At 31.9% G+C, this 20,555-nt stretch overlaps 1 long non-coding RNA gene across 1 annotated transcript; it reads right to left on the bottom strand.

Annotated features, from left to right (window-relative positions):
• Positions 1-4,601: 4,601 nt before the first annotated feature.
• Positions 4,602-19,069, bottom strand: LOC111096452. Its single transcript, XR_005361393.1, has 3 exons — positions 18,740-19,069; positions 15,466-15,611; positions 4,602-4,836 (listed from the first exon to the last, which is right to left on the bottom strand). It is a non-coding gene; the product is annotated as an uncharacterized LOC111096452 (long non-coding RNA).
• Between the last annotated feature and the right edge of the window lie 1,486 nt (positions 19,070-20,555).

Below are 20,555 nucleotides of genomic sequence, written 5' to 3'. Positions count from 1 at the left end.
ATCACAATCCTGATATTTTGTAATAGAAGAATGGGGCCATTCTTTTAGCTTCTGAAATAAAATTTAATATTTTAAATATTTCAGATTTTACTGAAGTAAAATATTCTTGCATATCCTGATAGCACTTGCTTAATATCTATACTTCTTTTGAATAATTGATGATACTAACACATATATAATTTTAAATTAATTTATCCCATATCATATAAAGATAAGTATTATATTTATATCTCATATATTTATATCCTAAATATTTTTAACATGTTACCATTGAGCAGGTGAAAAAAAACTCTTGCTTCTCAGTTTGAAGTGATAAATCAGGATCATGATTTGATAAATCAAATATACATTTAAATTCTGTATCTAAAGTAAATATTCCTAAATTTCTCATTAAATAATTTCATAAAGATATTCATTTCCTCAATACTCATTACACTATCAACTTAAATTTCCCTATACCCTCAAATTAATTAGAGAGATTATCCTCTTAAAAGCTATTTTCCATAACTTACAAATGTCATGAAAAGATGTGAAAACTTTCTGAAGCATGTAAAAACCTCCTGTAATCTTAAAATTTACAGTTTTAGAAGGTATAAGAAATATAGGGAATTATTATTACCAGTATTATACTTCAATAATGAACATATTTCTCTTTGTACTTTTCAAATTTTGTATATAATTTTCATTATAATAATGGTTAATGGTAATTTAGCACTCCTATATACAAATGGTTAATGGTAATTTGGCACTCCTATATACACATATGTTGAACATATTTTATCTGATTTAAATGTCACAAAACTCCAGAAAGTTCTTTTACCCCATTTTAGAGATTAAAAACTTAAGGTACTAAGTTAACTAATTTGCCCAATACTACATGTAGTGACAGAACCAGAAATGCATGTTTTGCTACTGAGGGAAGAACGCTATCAAGTTTACCAACACACATACACACAGATAGTCCTTCTCAGACTCTTCCAAAAAAATAGAAGAGAAGGTAGTTCTTCCCATATTACTATAGCGTTCCCTTAGTAGCCTTCCTTCCATGAGACCAGCGTTTCCCTGATATCAAATCTAAGCAAAGATATCACAATAAAAAAATACTACAGGCCAGTATCCTTATGTGTGTAGAAGCAAAAGCACTCAATAAGATGCTAATGAATGAAACCGAGAAACATGAAAATAATTATATAATTCAATCAAATGGAATTTATACCAGGAATGCAAAATCAATTGAACATTCAAAAATCAATAAATGTAATGCAATATATTAAAAGCACATATTCAGAGCACCTGACTCTTGATTTCAGCTCAGGGTCATGAGATCAAGCCCCAAGTTGGGTTCTGTGCTCAGTGCAGTCTGCTTGAGATTCCCTCTCCCCTGCCCTGCCCCTGTTTGTACTTGCTCTCTCTTAAATAAATAAATAAATAAATAAATAAATAAATAAATAAATAAATCTTAAGAAAACCCACACACATAATCATCTCAATAGAGATAGAAAAAGCATTGGATAAAATCCAACACTGTTTTATTATAAAAGCATTTAATAAAAAAGAATAGAAAGCAACTTTCACAATGCAATAAAATATCTATAAAATAATCCACAGTTAACACCAGTCTTACTGGTAAAAAACTGAATGCTTTCCAAGTAATATCAGAAAGAAGAAAGGATGTTCACCTCACTGCCTTTATGTAACATTGTACTACAGGTTCTAGCTAGGCCAGTTAGATGAGAAAAAAGAAATAAAAGTCATCCAAATTGGAAGGGAAGAAGTAAAATTACTTGTATTTCCAGATGACACCATCTTGTATCTAGAAAATCCTAAGAACCACTCCTCCCAAAAGCAATTAACAAAAAAGTTCAATAAGTTTATAAGATACAAGTTCAATATACAAAAACTAACTGTATACCTATACACTAGGAATAAACAACATGAAAATGAAATTATGGAAAGAGTCCATAAATTCAGGAAAAATTTAACTTAAAAAAGCAAGACTTTCACATTGAGAGCTACAAAACATCATTGAAAGAAATTAGAGAAGTCATATATAAATGGAATATAACCTATGTTCATGGATTGGAAGACAATAATGTTAAAATGACAATACTCTCTAAATTGACCTAAAGAGGGAAGCCCAGGTGGCTCAGTGGTTTAGTGCAGCCTGCAGCCAGGGCCTGGTCCTGGAGACCCAGGATTGAGCCCCACGTCAGGCTCCCTGCATGGAGCCTGCTTATCCCTCTGCCTGTGTCTTGCCTCTTTCTCTCTCTCTCCGTGTTCTCATAAATAAATAAAATCTTTAAATTAATTAATTAATTAATTAATCGATCTAAAGAGTCAATGCAATTCCTCTCAAAATGTCAGCTGCGTTTTTTGAAAAATTAACACGGTCATTTTAAAATTCATATGAAAAGCTAAGAGATCCAGACAACAGCCTTGAAAAAAAGAACAGATCAGACTTGAAAGACTCATGCTAGATTATTATAAAAGTGACGGCAAAACCTTAGTAACTAAGGAGCATCTGGGTCACACAGTTGGTTAAACATCTAACTCTTGAGTTAGGTCCTGGTCTCAGAGTCATGAGATCTAGCCCCATTTTGGGACTTTCTGTGAGGACTCTGCTTGAGATTCCCTTCTTCTCCTGTACCTCCCTCTGCTCACTCTCTCTCTAAAATAAATAAGTCAATATTTTAAAAAACAAACCTTAATAACCAAGACTATGACATGCATGAAGACAGGTGAATAAATCAATGGAAGACAAACAAGAGTTCTGAAATAAAGCCATATATTTATGAACAATCACTTTTTGCCAAGTATGAAAAGACAATTAATTAGGAAATAATAGTCTTCAACAAATGATATTGAGAAAGTGGGTATCCACATGCTAAAACGTGAAATTTGACCCCCAACTCATACCATATAAACATTTTAACTGAGAATAGATCAATAACTTAAATATGAGCTTAGACTATCAAGCTCTTAAAACATAGTAAATTCTCATTATCTTGGATTAGGTAATGGTTTGTTAGATAGATAACAAAAGTTTAAGTGAGCAAATAGGAGTTAGATAAATTGGACTTCAAATCTAAAATATTTTGTACTTTATTTTACCATCAAGAAAGTGAAAAGACAATTCACAAAATGGGAGAAAATATTTACACATAATATAATTGATGGAGCCTAGTATGCCAAATATATAAAGAATGTGTATAATTTATAAATGCAAATATTTAAAAAGTGGATAAAGGAATTGAACACATATTTTTTCAAAGAAGATATACCAATAACATAAACAAAAACAACTTCATTATTCATTAGACAAATAGAAGTCAAACACAATATCCATTAGAATGGACCTAATAGAAAAAGATGCATTCAGCAAGTGTTGGCAAGGATGTGGAAAAATTGGAATTCTCATAAACTTCTAGTGAGGATGTGAAGCAGTAAATGTGCATTGAAAAACTGTTTTTCAGTTCTTCAAAATATGAATGTTCTTCAAAATGTTCCCCTCCTAGATAGACGCAAAAGGGAATTGACAACACATCTGCACAAAAATTGTCCTATTATGTCCTTAACAACAAGATTAATAATAGCCCCCAAATGGAAAACACAATATCCATCAACTGATGAATGGATGAAGAAAATATATCTGTAAAATGTAATATTATTCAGCAATAGGAAGGAATGAAACCAGACAGAGAATGCACATATTTTATCATTACGTTTATATGCAATGTTCAGAATGGTGTAGTTGTTGCCAAGAGCTGGGGGAAGAAGGTAATAGTGACTGTTAATGGGTAAGCAGTTTCTTTTTTTGATAATCAAAATGTTCTGGAACTAGATAATCATGATGTCTACATAGCTATGTGACTATATTAAATGTCTCTGAATTGTACACTTTAAAAATGTGTTTGACTCCTGATGAATTATATATCAATAAAGCTATTATTTTTTTTAAAAAATGAGAAAAATTTGTAAAAAAAAAATTGCCCATAAAATAAAAACTTATGGCAAATCTGAACTAATACCAGGTTTGATATTCATACATCAAGAATTTTTGGTTTAGACCAGTCAGCTTTCTTATAACGCTAAGGAATGTGTGCTTATTATACAGAGAGAAGTACAATAGCTCAGGAAGAGATTTTGTAATTACTGTGTGACACAAAATTAAGCACAATTTAGTATCTCAGATAAGGGCAACAAATAGATATAGTCTCTCTAATTAATTGTTCTCTACCTACAGAGGTGTTAGATTCTGATTCAAATACCTGGGAGTGTGTGAGACGCTTCGGGGAAGTGAGACATGTTTACCATTTCCAGGAAATAAGAATTTGTATAGGGAACTCCTTGCTTTTGCTTTTCTGATCTAGAAAGTTCGCTCTAACTGAAATTTATTCCTAAGAACAGAATGATTTATTTAATTCCTCCCATGTAGTAAATATATTTCACTCAACACCCACAGCAAATCTATAATGTTTATACTTTTGTTCTTTCATTTTATGGATGAGGAAACTGGCATTTTGCAAATTTACAAATTTGCTTAAGATTATTTTTGTAAAAACTCACTTAGCATTTCAGAACATATGATTTTGCTTGTGATTCTTTACTTCTAACCACTACACAGCAGTGCCTCTAACTGCTCAGTGGCTTACAAACATCAGAATTTTATTTCCTCGACATTGGGCTAGCATGGTCTATACAGCCAGGGCGGTCCAGGTGGATAGCACAGACTTGGCTTTGGACACATTAGAGAGTTGTACATATTCAAAGATCCTTGGAATGGAGGAGTGAAGATGGAAACATCATGATCCTTAGTAGATTATGGACACGATGAACCTGGTTTAAAGGAAATGGTGTAGTCATCAAGAGACTTGTTCATAGTATTTCAGGAAACTTTATAAAATCTGTCCTCGATATGGAGTTAACATTTGGTCCAAACGTTTATTTATTTATTTTTTTTGTTCACTGTTTACAGCCAGATAGGCAATTGGTTTGTATATTTGTTCTATTTAAAATTACCCAAAGCAGCACAACATAGGTGGGACAAGTAGATGACAGTAAGAGAGGACTATCAAATAAAAGGCGAATTTAAAAGAGGAAGATGTAGCAAAGCTGGGATTTGCAACCCTGGAAAATGGCATACAGTTTTGCTTTAAGTGTGTTGATCCTAGGTCTCTTTTCAGGCACCAGAAAATACAGAAATAAGCCATGCCTAAAAAATTCCATTTTTTTAAGATTTAATTTATAGAACAGTCTTCTGTTCCAGCATAATTAAGAAGAAGGTGCAGAGATTTCCATATACCCACCTGTGCCTTCACACACGCATAGCCTTCCCCTTTCTCAACATCCTCCACCGAGTTGGTATGTTTGTTACAATGGGTGAACCTACAGTGATGCATCATAATCACCTCAAGTCCAAAATTTGTTTGTCTTAGGTTTTACTCCTGTGCAAACTCTATGGGTTTGGACGAAGGTATAATGATGTGCATACACTATTATAGTAGCATAAAGGGGATTTTCACTGCCCTAAAAAAGCTCTGTGCTTTGTTTATTCACACCTCTACCCTTCAGTCATTGGCAACCACCAATGTTTTTCACCGTATTCATAGCTTTGGCTTCTCCAAAATGTCCTATAGTTGAAATCATACAGTATGTAGCCTTTTCAGATTGGCTTCTCTCACTTCGTAATACACATTTAAGATTTCTCCATACTTTTTTCATGGCTTGATATCTGTAAAATATTAGTGAGATGAAAAAAGTAGTTCCTAAAACGGTATTTAATTTTTATAAAAATGATAGGTAAAGTCAGATTTCTCATTTCTTTTTAGTGCTGAATAATATTTCATTGCCTGGATCTTACAATTTATTTTTCCATGTTTTGGCAACTATAAATAAAGGTGCTATAGACATTCATGTACTAGACCTTTCTGTGGACATGTTTTCAATTCTTGTGGGTAAATACCAATGAGAACAATTACTGGATTGTATGATAAGAATATGTTTGGTTTCATAAGAAACCACCAAATTGTCCACCAAAGTGTCTGTACTATTTTTGCATCCCCACCTGCCATGAACAAGAGTTCTTGTTGCTTCAACAGCATTTGATGCTGTCATATTCTGGATTTTAGCCATTCTAATGGGTGCATAGTGGTAACTCCTTGTCATTTTAATTTGCATTTCCCTGTATTGAACATCTTTTCATATGCTTATTTTTCATTTGTATACCTTGCTTGGTGAGGTGTCTGTTAAGACTGTTGGAACGTCTTTTCATTGTTTCTTTGTTTGTTTTCTAGCTATTGAGTTTTAAATGTTCTTCTTATATTTTCGTTAAGGGTTCTTGATCAGATGTCCGTTTCACAAATATTTTCTCCCACTATATGACTTACTGTTTTATTCCTTTGCCATTGTCTTTTGAAGAATGGAGGTTCTTAATTTTGCTGAAATCTAACTTACCAATTATTTTTTTCTTGAATTGGGCCTTTGATGTTCTACGTAGAAAGTTGTTGCCATACCAAGGTCATCTAGTTTTCTTTTTCCTATGTTATCTTCAAGGATTTCTGTAATTTATATTTCACACTGAGATCTATGACCCGTTATGAAGTAATTTTGTGAAGAGTGTAAGATTTGTGGTAATAGGACAATTTGTCCTATTGTTCTAGCACCATTTGTTGACAGAAAAACCAAAAACACAAAGCAAAAAGAACAAGTATCTTGACATCATTGTATTCTTTTTCCTCCTTTGTCAAGGAACAGTTGCCTATATTTAGGTGAGTCTGTTTCTGGGCTCTCTCAACTGCCCCACTGAACTATTTATCTCTTCTTTCCCCAGTATCACATGTTCTCGACTACTGTAGCTTAATTGAGATATAATTTATAACATTGTGTAACATATTAAGATGTAAAATGTGATGATTGCACGCATGTACAATCTGTGCATGCTGTGAAATGATCAGCAAAATAAGTTTAGTTAAAACATTCATCACCTCTCACATTTTCCTTTTATTGTGGTTTGAACATTTAAGATTTAGCATTTAATATTTAACAATTTTCAAGTATACAGTACAGTATTGTTAACTAAAGTCACCAGGCTGTCCCTTAGGTTCCTCAGAACTTCTCTGTCTTAAAACTGTGACTTTGTACCTTTTGACCACATCCCATGTTCCCTATGCCTCAGTCCCTGGCAACCACCATTCTAATCTCTCTTTATATGAGTTGGCTTTTTTATATTCTATGTATAAGCAAGAGCATACAAAAATCTTTCTTTGACTTATTTCACTTGGATTAATGCCCTTCACAAATGGCAGGGTTTTCTTCTTTTTATGGCCAAAGTATATATATGATGTATTTATATAATATATATAATTTATATATACATATATATATATTTACATGCAATTTGCATAATATATAATGTATATTCTCTTGTATTACATGTTATATATTATACTAATATATATGTCACATCTTTATCCATTCATTCACTGATGGGACATCTACTTTGTTTCTATATCCTGGTTATTATAAACGGTGTTGCAATAAACATGGGGGGGTGCACATATCTATTTTAAGTAAAAGTTTCATTTTATTTGAATTATATCCAGAAATGGTATCACTAGATCATTTTTAATTTTGAGGAAACTCCATATTGTTTTCCATAGTGACTATACCAATTTACATTTCCACTGACAGTGAATGGGGGCTCCCTTTTCTCCACACCCTAATACTTACTGTCTCTTGTCTTTTGATGATAGCTGTTATAACAAATGTGAGGTGACATCTCATTGTGGTTTTCATTTGCATCTCCCTGATGATTGATGTTGAGCACCATTTCATGTATCTGTTGGTCATTTGTATTTTATTTAGGAAAATGACTATATATTTCTCTGCCCACTTTTTAATTGGATTACTTGCATTTTCCCTATTGAGTTGTAACAGTTTGTTATATTTTTTAATATTAAACTATTATCCAATATATAGCATATAAATACATTCTTCAATTCTGTATGTTGCCTTTCATTTTTTTAATTGTTTCTTCTGCTGTTCAGGAGATTTACAGCTTGATGTAATCCCTTATGTTGAGTTTTACTTTAGTAGCTTGGGCTTTTGGTGTCATAACTAAATTTTTCTGAGATTTAGTTTGTTAGATATTTTTCCCTATTTTTTTTCCTAAGAGTTTTATGGTTTCAAATCTTACATTTAACTTTTAACCCATTTAGTATTCATTTTTATGAGTGATAAAATGTAGGGCCTAATTTCATTCTGTATCTGGTTATCCGGTTTTCCCACCACAATTTATTGAAGAGACTATCATTTACTTATTGAACATTCTTGGCTCCTTTGTCAAATATTAGGTGACCATTTATTCATGAATTTATACTGGGCTCTCAATTCCATACCACTGCTCCATATGTTTGTTTTTATGCTGGTGCCATACTATTTTGATTACTATAGCTTTGCAATATATTTTGAAGTCAAGAATTGTGATAGTTCCAACTTTGTTCTTTTTTTCTCAGGATTGCTTTGGCCATTCAGGGTCTTTTGTGGTTTCATATAAATTTTAGAATTATTTTCTTTTTAACTTCTTTGAAAAATGCCATTGGGATTTTGGTAGGGATTGCACTAGATCTGTAGATGGCTTTGGTAGTGTGGGTATTTTAACAATATTATTTCTCTAATGCATATAAACACAATATTTTTTCATTTATCCACATCTTTTTTAATCTCTTCCATATAGATATAGTGTATAGGCCTTTCACGTCCTTGCTTAAATGTATTCCTAAGTATTTTTATTTTTTATATTGTGAGATTGACATTTTATTTCTTTTTGCAGATAGTTTGTTTTAATGCGTAAACAACTAATTTTGTATGTTGATTTGTATCCTGCAACTTTACTGAATTTGTTTATTAATTGTAACATTGCATTTTTTAAGGATTTTATATATATATATAAGATTATATCATCTAAAAACAGCTGATTTTACCTTGCATTTTTTCTGATTTGGGTGACTTTTATTTCTTTTTCTTGCCTAATTACTTTGGCTAGAACTTTTAGTTATGATGAATAATAGGTACTCTTGTCTTGTTCCTAATGTTAAAGGAAAAGATTTCAACTTTTTGCTGTTTAGTGTGAGGGTAGCTATAGACTTATCATATACAGTCTTTATTCTTTTGACATACATATCTTCTACACTCAATTTCTGAAGAAATTTTATTTTAAAAGGATATTAAATTTTGTTAAATACTTTTTCTGCATCTATTGTGAGGACCATATGATGTCCATCTTTCATTTTATTAATGTGGTGTATCGCAATTATTGATTTGAGTATATTGAACCATCCTTGCATCCCAGAGATAAACCCCACTTGATCCTTATGTATGATCCTTTCAATATGCTGTTGAATTTAGTTTACTAGTATTTTGTTGAAAATGTATACATCTAGGTTTATAAGAGATATCATTCTGTCATTTTCTTTTCTTAAAATGTCCTTATCTGACTTTGGAGTCAGGGTATCACAGCCCTCTCAAAGCTTTAGAAGAATTTGAGAAGAATGGACACTAATCCTTCTTTAATTGTCTGGTAGAATTCACCAGCAAAACCATCTGGTGCTGAACTTGGTTGGAAATACTTTGTTTACTAATTTAATCTTTTAATTTTTATTGGTATATTTATATTTTCTATTACCTCATGATCAGTTTTGGTAGGTTGTATGTTTCTAGAAATATAACCAATTTCTCCTAATTTATCAAATTTGTTGGTATATAATTTTTGATAGTAGTTTCATATAATCCTTTTTATTTCTATGACATCTTTTGTAAGGTCTCTTCTTTTACTTCTAATTTTATTTTTTTGAGTCTTCCCTCTTTTTTTTTTCCTACTTGCCTGGATAAATGTCAGATTTGGTTATCATTTCCAAAACCAGTTCTTAGTTTTATTAATCTTTTATATTATTTTTTCTGGTCTCTATTTCAGGCATTTCAGTTCATGCAATAGTGTAATAACTGTTCTGCAACTTTGTTCTCCTTCAATATTGAGTTTCCTAATATGTTTATTTTGGCTGTCTGTATAAATTTTGAAAAAGTTTTCCAATATCCATAAATTAACTTGCTGGAATTTTTACTGAGATTACTTTGGATCTGTAAATTCAAGTTGGGAAAATGGACATCTGTTGAATCTTTCTATTCAAGAATAGGAAATATCTCCCCCATTATTTAATTCTTCTATCAGAGTTTTATAGTTTTTCTCATATATATCTTGTCAATATTTAGATTTATACCAAAATTTTCTCTTTTGAAAGGGGGTACCAGTATAAATGATACTGTATATTTAATTTCATAATCCATTTATTAATTATTGATATCTTGAAAATTAATTAACTTTTATATAGTAATCCTATATCCTGCACCCTTACTATATAACTGCTTATTGGTCCAGTTTTTTAACCTCTACTTTTTCTTTTTTTCTTTTCTTTTTTTTTTCTTTGTCTTATTTCAATTACCTTTTTAGTCTGATTATCAACCACTATAGCAATTATTGGGTCACACGCTGCAGAAACCAAAACAATACAGCTTGCATTATACTTCAGTTTCAATTCCAAAACTCAATTTTGATATTAGGTATATAATCTTGCTAATTCTTTTAGATTCAATTCTGATAAAATGGTTAGAATTTATATAATGAAGAAAGAGATTATTGGTCCTCAAATCCTCTCAACTTCCTGATGGCCATGATTTATACTGTACAATTCTATTTGGTTATCTGTTTTTCAGAATGGTTTTGGCCATAATTATCTAACAATAAAATAACACTAGCACTTAAAATTGACCTTCTATTATTGTCCTGAAATGACATACATACCCACATGTCTTTCAACTTTATTTCCCCATAATGTAACTTATTCAGGGTAGAGCTTTTTTTGTAAAGAGCCATAATTTCTTGAGATGAGATTCCACTAATCAGTTTCATAGGTTTTCTACCATTTCTCTCACGAGGTAAGCATGTTTGATGCAAACAAAACACGTTCTTTGCCTTGACCTACCACAGTTCCTGGGTTAGTGAAAATTAGTTCTCACCAGGGAATTTTGTTTTGCTAATTGTATGAATTTGCTTTTGAGAACTGAAAGTATCCAAGTTTTATGAAAAATCAGCTAAAATTTTATGTTCCCCAACATTCAAAGAGTTGTATTAACCACAGTCAGTGATTTTTAAATCTTTAAAATAAAACCCTTTGTTGGTTTATTATGTATTATGGTTTTTCATCTATAATTATAGCCTAGTTAATTTTTATCCATATTTCTACATAGTTCTTATGGCAGAGGATCCCACTTATTGGGATGTGCACATAACATGGGTATAGGCAATTTAATTATTGTTTTTTTTTTATTTGGAAATAATTAAATTATATCTACGTGCTTTTATGAATATAACAATTTGAGTAAAGAAATCATTATTATATTATAGCTAACAACTCCTACCCTTTAAAAATCTATCTCATTTAATGTTAATGAGCCACTAAATATATTCAAAGGCTCATTAGTATCATTAAATGCTCCAGAAACCATAAATATGAAGTATATTCATCTGAAGATGGTTCAGCACAGTTCATAAGGCATAACACATGTCATGAGCTGCTACTCAACTGCATTTTTACTAACTAGGAAAATCAGGACTTGTCTCCTTCTTCCCATTGAACTCTAACGGTTACAACAAGTTTCCTTGAAAGGTCCATCAGGGGAAAAATTTCTATACGCACCATTTATAGTAGAGAATAAAGTTGAATTCACTAATTATGAAAAATGCTAGAGAAAGCTTTCCTACTCAGTTATTTTCTCTAAATTTATTTTTCTTGGGTCATGTAATAATAATAATAATAATAATAATAATAATAATAAGTATGAATCAAATTCTTATGATTTTCCTTTAAAAAAAATCTCAGAGGGATCCCTGGGTGGCGCAGCGGTTTGGCGCCTGCCTTTGGCCCAGGGCGCGATCCTTGAGACCCGGGATCGAATCCCACGTCGGGCTCCCGGTGCATGGAGCCTGCTTCTCCCTCTGCCTATGTCTCTGCCTCTCTCTCTCTCTGTGTGACTATCATAAATAAATAAAAATTAAAAAAAAAATCTCAGATACATCATTATGGCCTGAGTTAATGCATTCTTCTAGAAGTATACCATCAGATTGTAGGTGAAATCTTTGCTTTCTTAGCTGAGATCATTCAGGGACAGTCATTTTCTATATTTCAGCCTGGAGGTATTTCTAACAAAGAGATACATGTTTGTTGTTCTCTAGAAGAAGAGGAAATGAATTTGCTTCAAGAGGAGAATATTACTGTTGTCAATTTAGAAAGCTCAAAATGTTATGTGCAAAACAACAACAACAACTATAAAATGCCATATGCGTTCACCCCTAAAATTATGATAATAAAAATGCTAATAATGTGTCTATTCCACATAATTCAAATGCCTCAATTTCCCTGTATGCAAGAAATGAGTGGGCAAATTTATCTCATCTCTTGGCCAGGGGCATCATGAGGAATTAATTTTACAATTATTTTTTTCCTGTTTAGATGAAAGTTGCTAGGACTATAGTAATAAAAATTATGTTATAAGACCGTCTTTATATTTCAGACAGGCTGTATTTTGGAAATTTGTACTCCTTGAGTTTCAAAATGATTATTTATGTCAAAACTTTGTTCCAGTTGCCTTTGATAAGCATCATAAATACAATGAATTACTTGTGCTTTCTTTTTAAAACTGACTTTGAATCTTTTAATACAAGTTTCTTAGTCACAATAGACTTGTTTCTACTTGCAGTGCATATAGTAATCTTGACTGCAGCTTCCTGCAGGGTCTGGGATATCCTGCCGAGCTTCACATGACCAACATTATAACAGTACTGCTTGCAACCCACTGCTTGTTTACTTCATATTCTCAACTCAAGATTATTCATCTTTCTTCCCCCCAGATGTTAGTTGTCATTTAGCTCCTGTGACTTTTTAAAATCTTCTAAACAAGGTCATTTTAGATTTTTTGGTCAAGATAGTAGCCAGCCAGTGCTTTCCCCAGGCTTCATTGAAAACACAGAAAGAGAAGGAAGGTTATTAGCACCAATGGCAACTCAGAAAATCGATTAAAAATTTATCAGAACTTAAGAGGTTTTCTAATAACCAAAAGAATTCTTGTATGGAATATCAGGACAATGCAAGAAATCAGTAAATCAGAGCTTACTACTTGATGGTTTCTCTGCATCAGAAGTGTGGATTATTTACTGACCTGAGGGAAGATAGCCATACCTCATACCACAGCGGATCTGCTTTATGAGGCAGGCAGGCAATAAGCACTTCATTTTCCTATTCTTCCCATTGGTATTTCTTTTTGTCTGCATCACTTATCAAATAAATTTCTCAGCAGTGTTACTGGAAAGAGGAGTGGGGAAGCAGTAGAGCGCTACATCCTGGCATGTGGAATCCGTGATAGAGAAGGGGTGGAACAGAGCCCTCTGGGGGTGCAGTTTTATTGGATTGTTTTCAGGCAAGAAAAGAATTACAGACTGCTTCAAATTGTCTGGAAAAAATGCCCTCCTCACAAACTGTAGTTCAGGAATGGCGAACAGGCAATCTCTCTCCATCCAGCAGAGCTGTGCCACATGAATGACCGACAGATACTGCAAATGTGGCTTTGGTCTACAGCAGCAAACCCACAGAATATTAGTGATCTAAGTGATACTTTTAACAGCCACTAGGCTGAGACTTCTCAGCATGTGCTCCCTGTACCACCTCCACTAGCCTTACTTTGGAAGCTTGTTAAATGCATAAATTCCCCAGCCTCCTTTTTTCCCCCTGACATTTCTCAGCTTTGTTGTGATAGCACCCCCTCAACTTTAGTGACTGACAACAAACACCTGTTTAGTCCTCAGAATTGTTGGGGTGTTGCTGTACATGTTGTCTTGTTCTTGGATACTGCCTGAAGGAATAGCCACTCCCGGGCACATGTTCTTCTCCAATCAAGAGATGGATTGGGCCCATGTAATTTTGTTTGAAATGCACTTTTTGATGTTGCATGTGTTACAGAGTTACATTCTATTGTGCAAAGCAAGATACCAATAGGAATGTACTACAACCATATAGTATATGGATATTTCTCTTCAAGAGAGAGAGAAACAGGTGTGAAGAATACTACAATTTTTCGTAACTTGAGAAAATATTTTTTTCAGTAGGGTAAAGGGTGTCCATGAATTGCATTTTAAGAGTCCGTCCGTGTTAGACCAATATACATTAACCATGAGAACCACCAAGCCATATGGATAATAACAAGCTGTGTTGTTTATTATGTGGTAAAGTGGAGATTATGCTATAAGGAAAGCATAATTTGGCAAAAAATTACTGAAGGTACATTTTTAGAAACACCTTCTTTGTGTTTTTTTTTTTTTTTTTTTTTACCTTCTTTGTGTTTTGATAGCATTAGAGTCTAAGATCGGATAATTGGCGGAATAAAGAGACAACATACTGAAATTAATAGAGATCGGATTATGAAACAACCAGAGGCAAATTGGACTTGAAGCGAAATATAGTCAATATCAAACATTTAACCTGCGTAAGAAGCATTAAAGAGCATAATTGGCTATGCATGGTATTAAATCCATAATAGGGAGAACAATCTTGAATAGCTAGCCTTAAATATAGAATATATAAAGATACAACTGATTCAGCAGAAGATGGTAAATATGTAAAATAGATAATGCAGACTTAATATTCAGGTTACTGGTGTCACAAATAAGAAAAGAAAATGCAATATAAGTAATCATAAGAAAAAGAGAATGAAACTTTTTTGTATTGAAAAAATATGAGCTTACACCGTTGAAAGAGCATAGGTAATATCAGATTACTAAAATGTATATATTTATAAATTATTATGCATTTATATAAGATTTGTATATTATATATGAGATATATACGATTTTTGAATTTTAGGAAAATATTTTTCAAATGTCCAGGGAAGAAAAAGCGGTTACTTTAAGCATTGGTCTGTGTAGCATCCGACTTCTGTTGAACAACACTGAGCCAATGAAATACCATGTGCAGATTTTTGAAGGAAAATGTTATAAATTCAAATTTCTGTATTTAAACAATTCATCTCATTCATCAAAAGACAGTAAAATAATCCCCTTTTTTTAAAGATCAGGAAATGTACCATCTATATTTTTCTCCCAGTGTATACCAATACAAGACTTTTCTAAATATGCTGGAAATAACTCCTTTAGAAAGTAATGTAAGGAAAAGTAATAGTTACCTAGATCTAAAAATAACAAAATATAGTAATATACGTATGATAAATTTTAATTTGTATATTAAGCATAGTAATAGAATAATAGCAATAAACATTAATAAAATAGAACAATTAGGACAATATACTGATAAAAGTATGTGAATATGGGCTCTCTCTATATATATCTTACTGTACTGTACTCACCCTTGTGATCTAAGACGATAAAATGCCTATATGATGACGGGAAGTGGGATGAATGACAAAATCCCTGGGATGTTACCTTATTGACCTTATGGTGATAAGTCAGAAGAAAGATCATCTGCTTCTGGACGTCTATTAATCACAGATAACTGAAAGCATGGGAAGCAAACCCACGGATAAGGCAGGACTACTGTATTGACTTTAGTTAATAATATATCAATATGAGCTCACTAATTGTAGCAAATCTACCATATTAAAATTTTAGTTGTAAAGGAGACCACGTATGGCATACATGGGAAATCTGTATTATCCTTATAATCTTTCTATAAATCTAAACCTTTCTAAAAATTAAACTTTGTTTATAAAAAGACTATAGAAATGTCACTGAATTTGGATAAGGTGTGTTATTGGAATTGAATTTGTTTTATTTTTTTAAACTTCATTCTGAAAAGGAGGAATTATTATTTTGGAGATGTAGGGTGGACTGATGAACAAAGAAGATAGGAATGCATGATCACGGCTTCTTATTTTAGGCCATATAGATAGAATTTTAAAAACATGTGGTTTCACCAACCTACAAAAATAGACATTTGGTAAAGATGAGAATAATTTTGATATCCTGTAAAAATTATGTGGCTAGCTATGAATGAGTGAAGATTCTAGCCCTCACTTGAAGAATTAATTAGTGGTATGTAATAACAATTCCTTTAGTCTCTCTACAGATGAAGTTTTTCACGGCTGACTGGTAGGAGTAGGATTAGTTTTAGTGTGAGAGTTTGCTATATCTAAAAACTCTGATTTTGTGTTTAAGCCAGTGATATTCAAGTTAGGCCTGCTATTAATAATATTATTTTAATCAGATCAGTCCTTTGATAAGTAACATGATATTAGGTCCTGACTTGAATGGTGGTCCAGGTTTAATTCTGTTATCTGAGAAGAAGTATTGATTGTACCCCCTCTAATATGCCAAAGGGTCTAATTTTGGTAAATTAAATGAGTAACTTATTGCATTGATAAAGAAATATTGTGTAAAATATAAATTCTCTCAGAAATACTATAAACGAATCATTATTTAACACCATGCCCTTGACTTTACCTCAGGTGGACAGTCATTGAATATGAATAGATTCTTGGAGTTTTGAAAAAAAAAAAAAGCTATTGTATTTACTGCCCATTTGAAAGTTCTGTATTTTATTTACAAAGACTTTTTCAATATATTCTTCCTAGAATTCAGAGATAAGAAAAAAATATGTCTCCCTTTGTAAATTAAAATACCATGTTTGATTTATAATTTAGTGTCTGCAGTTCGCTGTGTTTCTCTTTCTGTTCTTTCTGTTTCTTATTTCTAGGAAATATTGACCCAGCTTTTGCTCTCAAACATAAGTCCTTCCTTCAGCCTAGGTTTTCTATGGCAATTGTTTCCTAATATCTGTTGTTTTCTGATTTGTTTATATTTTTACATTTAAAATATAGAAGCTACCTTAGTTTCTTGGAAATAGGCAAATTGAGTGTATGTAAAATAGACAATAGTATTTGAAGTGGCTTAAGGCATTTTAATAGTAAGCTATAGTAAGTCGTAACTTCTCTACTGAAATTGTGCACATACTATTGTTAGTTACTTCACGGTGCTTTTTTTTGTATTAACATCTTCATTTTTTTTTTTCCTTTTAAACACTGAAAATATAACTTCCATTTTGGAGCAGCTATATACTGAGCCATCAGTAAAGTAAAATAAAAAATAAAATAAGCCATATTTTTCATTGAATTGAAAGAGATATTATTGAAAAAGAAATTAAGTAAGTGATTTTTAAAGGCAATAACCTATTTTTAATCTGATATCCCCTCCCTAAAATTTCAAAGACCTAAAATAATTGAATAATAAAATTATAATTGTTGGTTAGAAAGAAGAGTTCCTTTTAAAATGAAATGCAATCATTATATTAATTGATTGTGGGAATCATTAAATCATGTTTTCCTGACTTTGTGTGACTTTTTTCTCTCTTTCCAACATTTCCCTTTTTAATGGAATGATTCAAGAAAGGTTTCCAAATTCATGTAGATATGTTTTTACTCTTAAATACTCATGGTGGCTTAATCTTAAAATGCCCACCTTCTGTTACTACCACATATATCCCATTGAAGCAGTGATATTCAATCACATTCCATCGCAGAGTCATCTAGCTACATTGTAGTTTTTCCCTTAGGTTTTGTCAATTTTACCCTGTATTTGCCATGGTAAAATAATCACATGAATTTTTCAAACAAATTAATTTCCAACTGAAAATATCCACAAAACACAAATGGGTTTTGTAATGTTTATACCAAATTTTCAAGGAAATTCAAAGACAGGTGTAGATTAATTCCCCAATGGGTTCAGAAATTCCATATAAAGAAAAATCTGCATTCTGAGTGATGGAATCTATGTAAGAGACAAAATTTAAATTACCAAGGCTCTAGATATAATATTTATATCTAATGTTTTGATAGGCTTATGTGGTAAAGACAAAATAACTTAAAAATGATAAAGCCAATTTTTATCAATTATCAATCAATCAATCAATCAAAATGAGAGCTATTTCAAAAATTCATGTGGTTATTTCAAAAGCATTTCATGTATATTATTTTGTCATCTCATCCAAATTACCACCCTTTACCCAATGCCCTCAATCATCTTTCCTTGTTCCTTGGCTTCTGCTCATCTGTTAAATATTGTAGTACCTAGCCTAGACTTGTTTTCTTTTCTGTGTATGCATTTAAGTCAATAAATCCAATTTTATTTTTTAATTACCTTTTACATCCCAATAATCTCCAAACACATTTCCAATCTTAACTCATTCCTTAAATTCTAGGCAGTTATATTTAACTGCCTTCTTGATTTTACTTCTACCTAACCACTCATTGCATCTATCATCTATCTTCTTGTCATTGATCTGTATATCTACATCAACTATCTAACAGATATTTTAAAATTAATGCAGAATTCTCAATTTCCCCCACTCTACCCAATTATTCTTCCCCATTGGCTTCCATCTTTATCCCAATAAATTACCCACTTGTTTAAGTGAAAACAAACCAAAACAAAACAAAATAAAACAGAAAACTGTAATAAGCATTGATTTCACTTCAATTCAGCCATCATATCTAATCCACTGGCTAATTCATTATATTTAACTCCAAAACTTATTTTTACTTGATCAACTTCTTTCCATTTCCAGGCCTATTGCATGATTCCAAGTCATTATTCTCTCTTACATAGACCTCTGTAATACTTACTTACCTAATCATACTGTGCCTAGTGTGGCCAACCCCAAATCCATTCTCCATCAGTAACTAGACTTATTTTCATGAAACTAAATCACAAATTTTCCTTTTTATCCTTGCTTGTAAATATGCCCCCGGCCTCTTCTATCATGGTCTTTATATTGTACCATTTCCCAGATTATTACACTTTTCATGCTTATTGCCGAACTTTTGGATTCTTCATCATTTCAAATTCATCTAGATGTTAAATTCTCACCCTGAATGTTTTTCATTATGTTGATATTGTTCACAACCTTGTATTATTCAGTCCTCTGTCTTCTCAAATGTTACCTCAATGAAATTTTCACACACCAACTGCCAAGTCTGAAGTATCTACTTAGTTATGTGTTATCACATCACCTAGCTTTATGACTTCATAGAGCGCATGCAACTATTTTTTTTATTGTCCGCATCCCTCTACTAAAATATAATTTCCTTAAGAGCAAGGGTTTTTTTTTCTTATTACTAAATCCTCAATGTCTAGAAGAATGTCTAGCACATAGTAGATATTTGATACTTATGAATTGAATGAATGGGTGAATAAGTAAGTGGGTTGGAGCTATTTGGCTACTTCTGTGCTTTTTGATTTTATTGCTTACTTCTCTTGGGATGAATATTGTACCTCCAACCCTAATTCCTATCCCCTCATATAATCCTCCTTCTCCTCATCCAATGTTAGATATTTCAAAAACCATTGAAATTATTTCAAAATATGAACAATATTCTTTGAGAACTTGCAGACCCTGTATATATCTATAAAAATATTTTATTTAATTATTATTATACTGTGAACTCAAAACACCAAGCATAACTCAAATATCCAAAGAGAGTAATTCTTTAGATCTCTTTAATTGTCTTTATATGGCATATGACACCAGGGTCATAAGATATATAGTAAATATTTTATAATCATATACCTGAACTTTTTAGATTTGTGAGATTAAAATGCTTTAAATATTTTTTCTACTTTCATTGTATTTTTAAGAAATATGAGTATTTCCATAATTAGTTGTTTTTTTAAGGAATAACTTTGGGATCTTAAACATTTTAATGAAAGAATAAAATTGACCTCGGTTTATAGTGTCCATGGGGTTTGAAAGATGAGTCAACATTAAAAATAAAAATAGCTAGTTATTTTTCCAGCAAAAGAGAACTTATACAGGAATAATGAAAGAATTGCAAATTTGGGAAATGCAAATTATGGCAAACTATAGACAAGTTCAAAGAACAAAGCAGAGGAACAGTCTTTTATAAAAAAGAAAAAGAGAGAACTTGATAGCAGCTATTTTAAACAAAAGTTTAGCCCACTACAGAAAACTGAGAGTTTGAAATTTAGACACTCCTTATTGACTGGTAAATTGCAGCTTCTCATTGCCTGGGCTGTTGCTGGGTAAGGAAAAAAAAATATTCCTCCTGCTGGGGTGGTCAAATACCTCACTATCTGCCCAGAAATAAGGTGCAACACATGGTACATGCACTCTTTCTTCAGGGCTTCCTGACTCCATCATAAAGCAAATTTCCTTTAATTAATTTTCATAGGTACTAATCACCATCTTCCTTTTTTTGGATTATTACCAGTTTGAGACAAGGACCAAGGATCCAGTTTTATTACTCTATCTTTGTAACAATCTCTTCATTTGACAAATGAAAAGATAAGCAGATACCATACAATGGGAAGGTTATAAACTAATCCAACTTATCAGTATTGGTTATTTATCAGAAAAAGAATATCCTTTAGTAAAGTATGTGGGTTCTATAACCAGATGTCCTGAGTTTAAATTTGGATCTAACAC

This window comes from Canis lupus, chromosome 6 (genome assembly GCF_011100685.1).
Source record: "Canis lupus familiaris isolate Mischka breed German Shepherd chromosome 6, alternate assembly UU_Cfam_GSD_1.0, whole genome shotgun sequence".
Lineage (NCBI taxonomy): Eukaryota > Metazoa > Chordata > Mammalia > Carnivora > Canidae > Canis > Canis lupus.
Note: the sequence above shows the minus strand (reverse complement) of the source record. Positions and strands in the feature narration are given on the sequence as shown.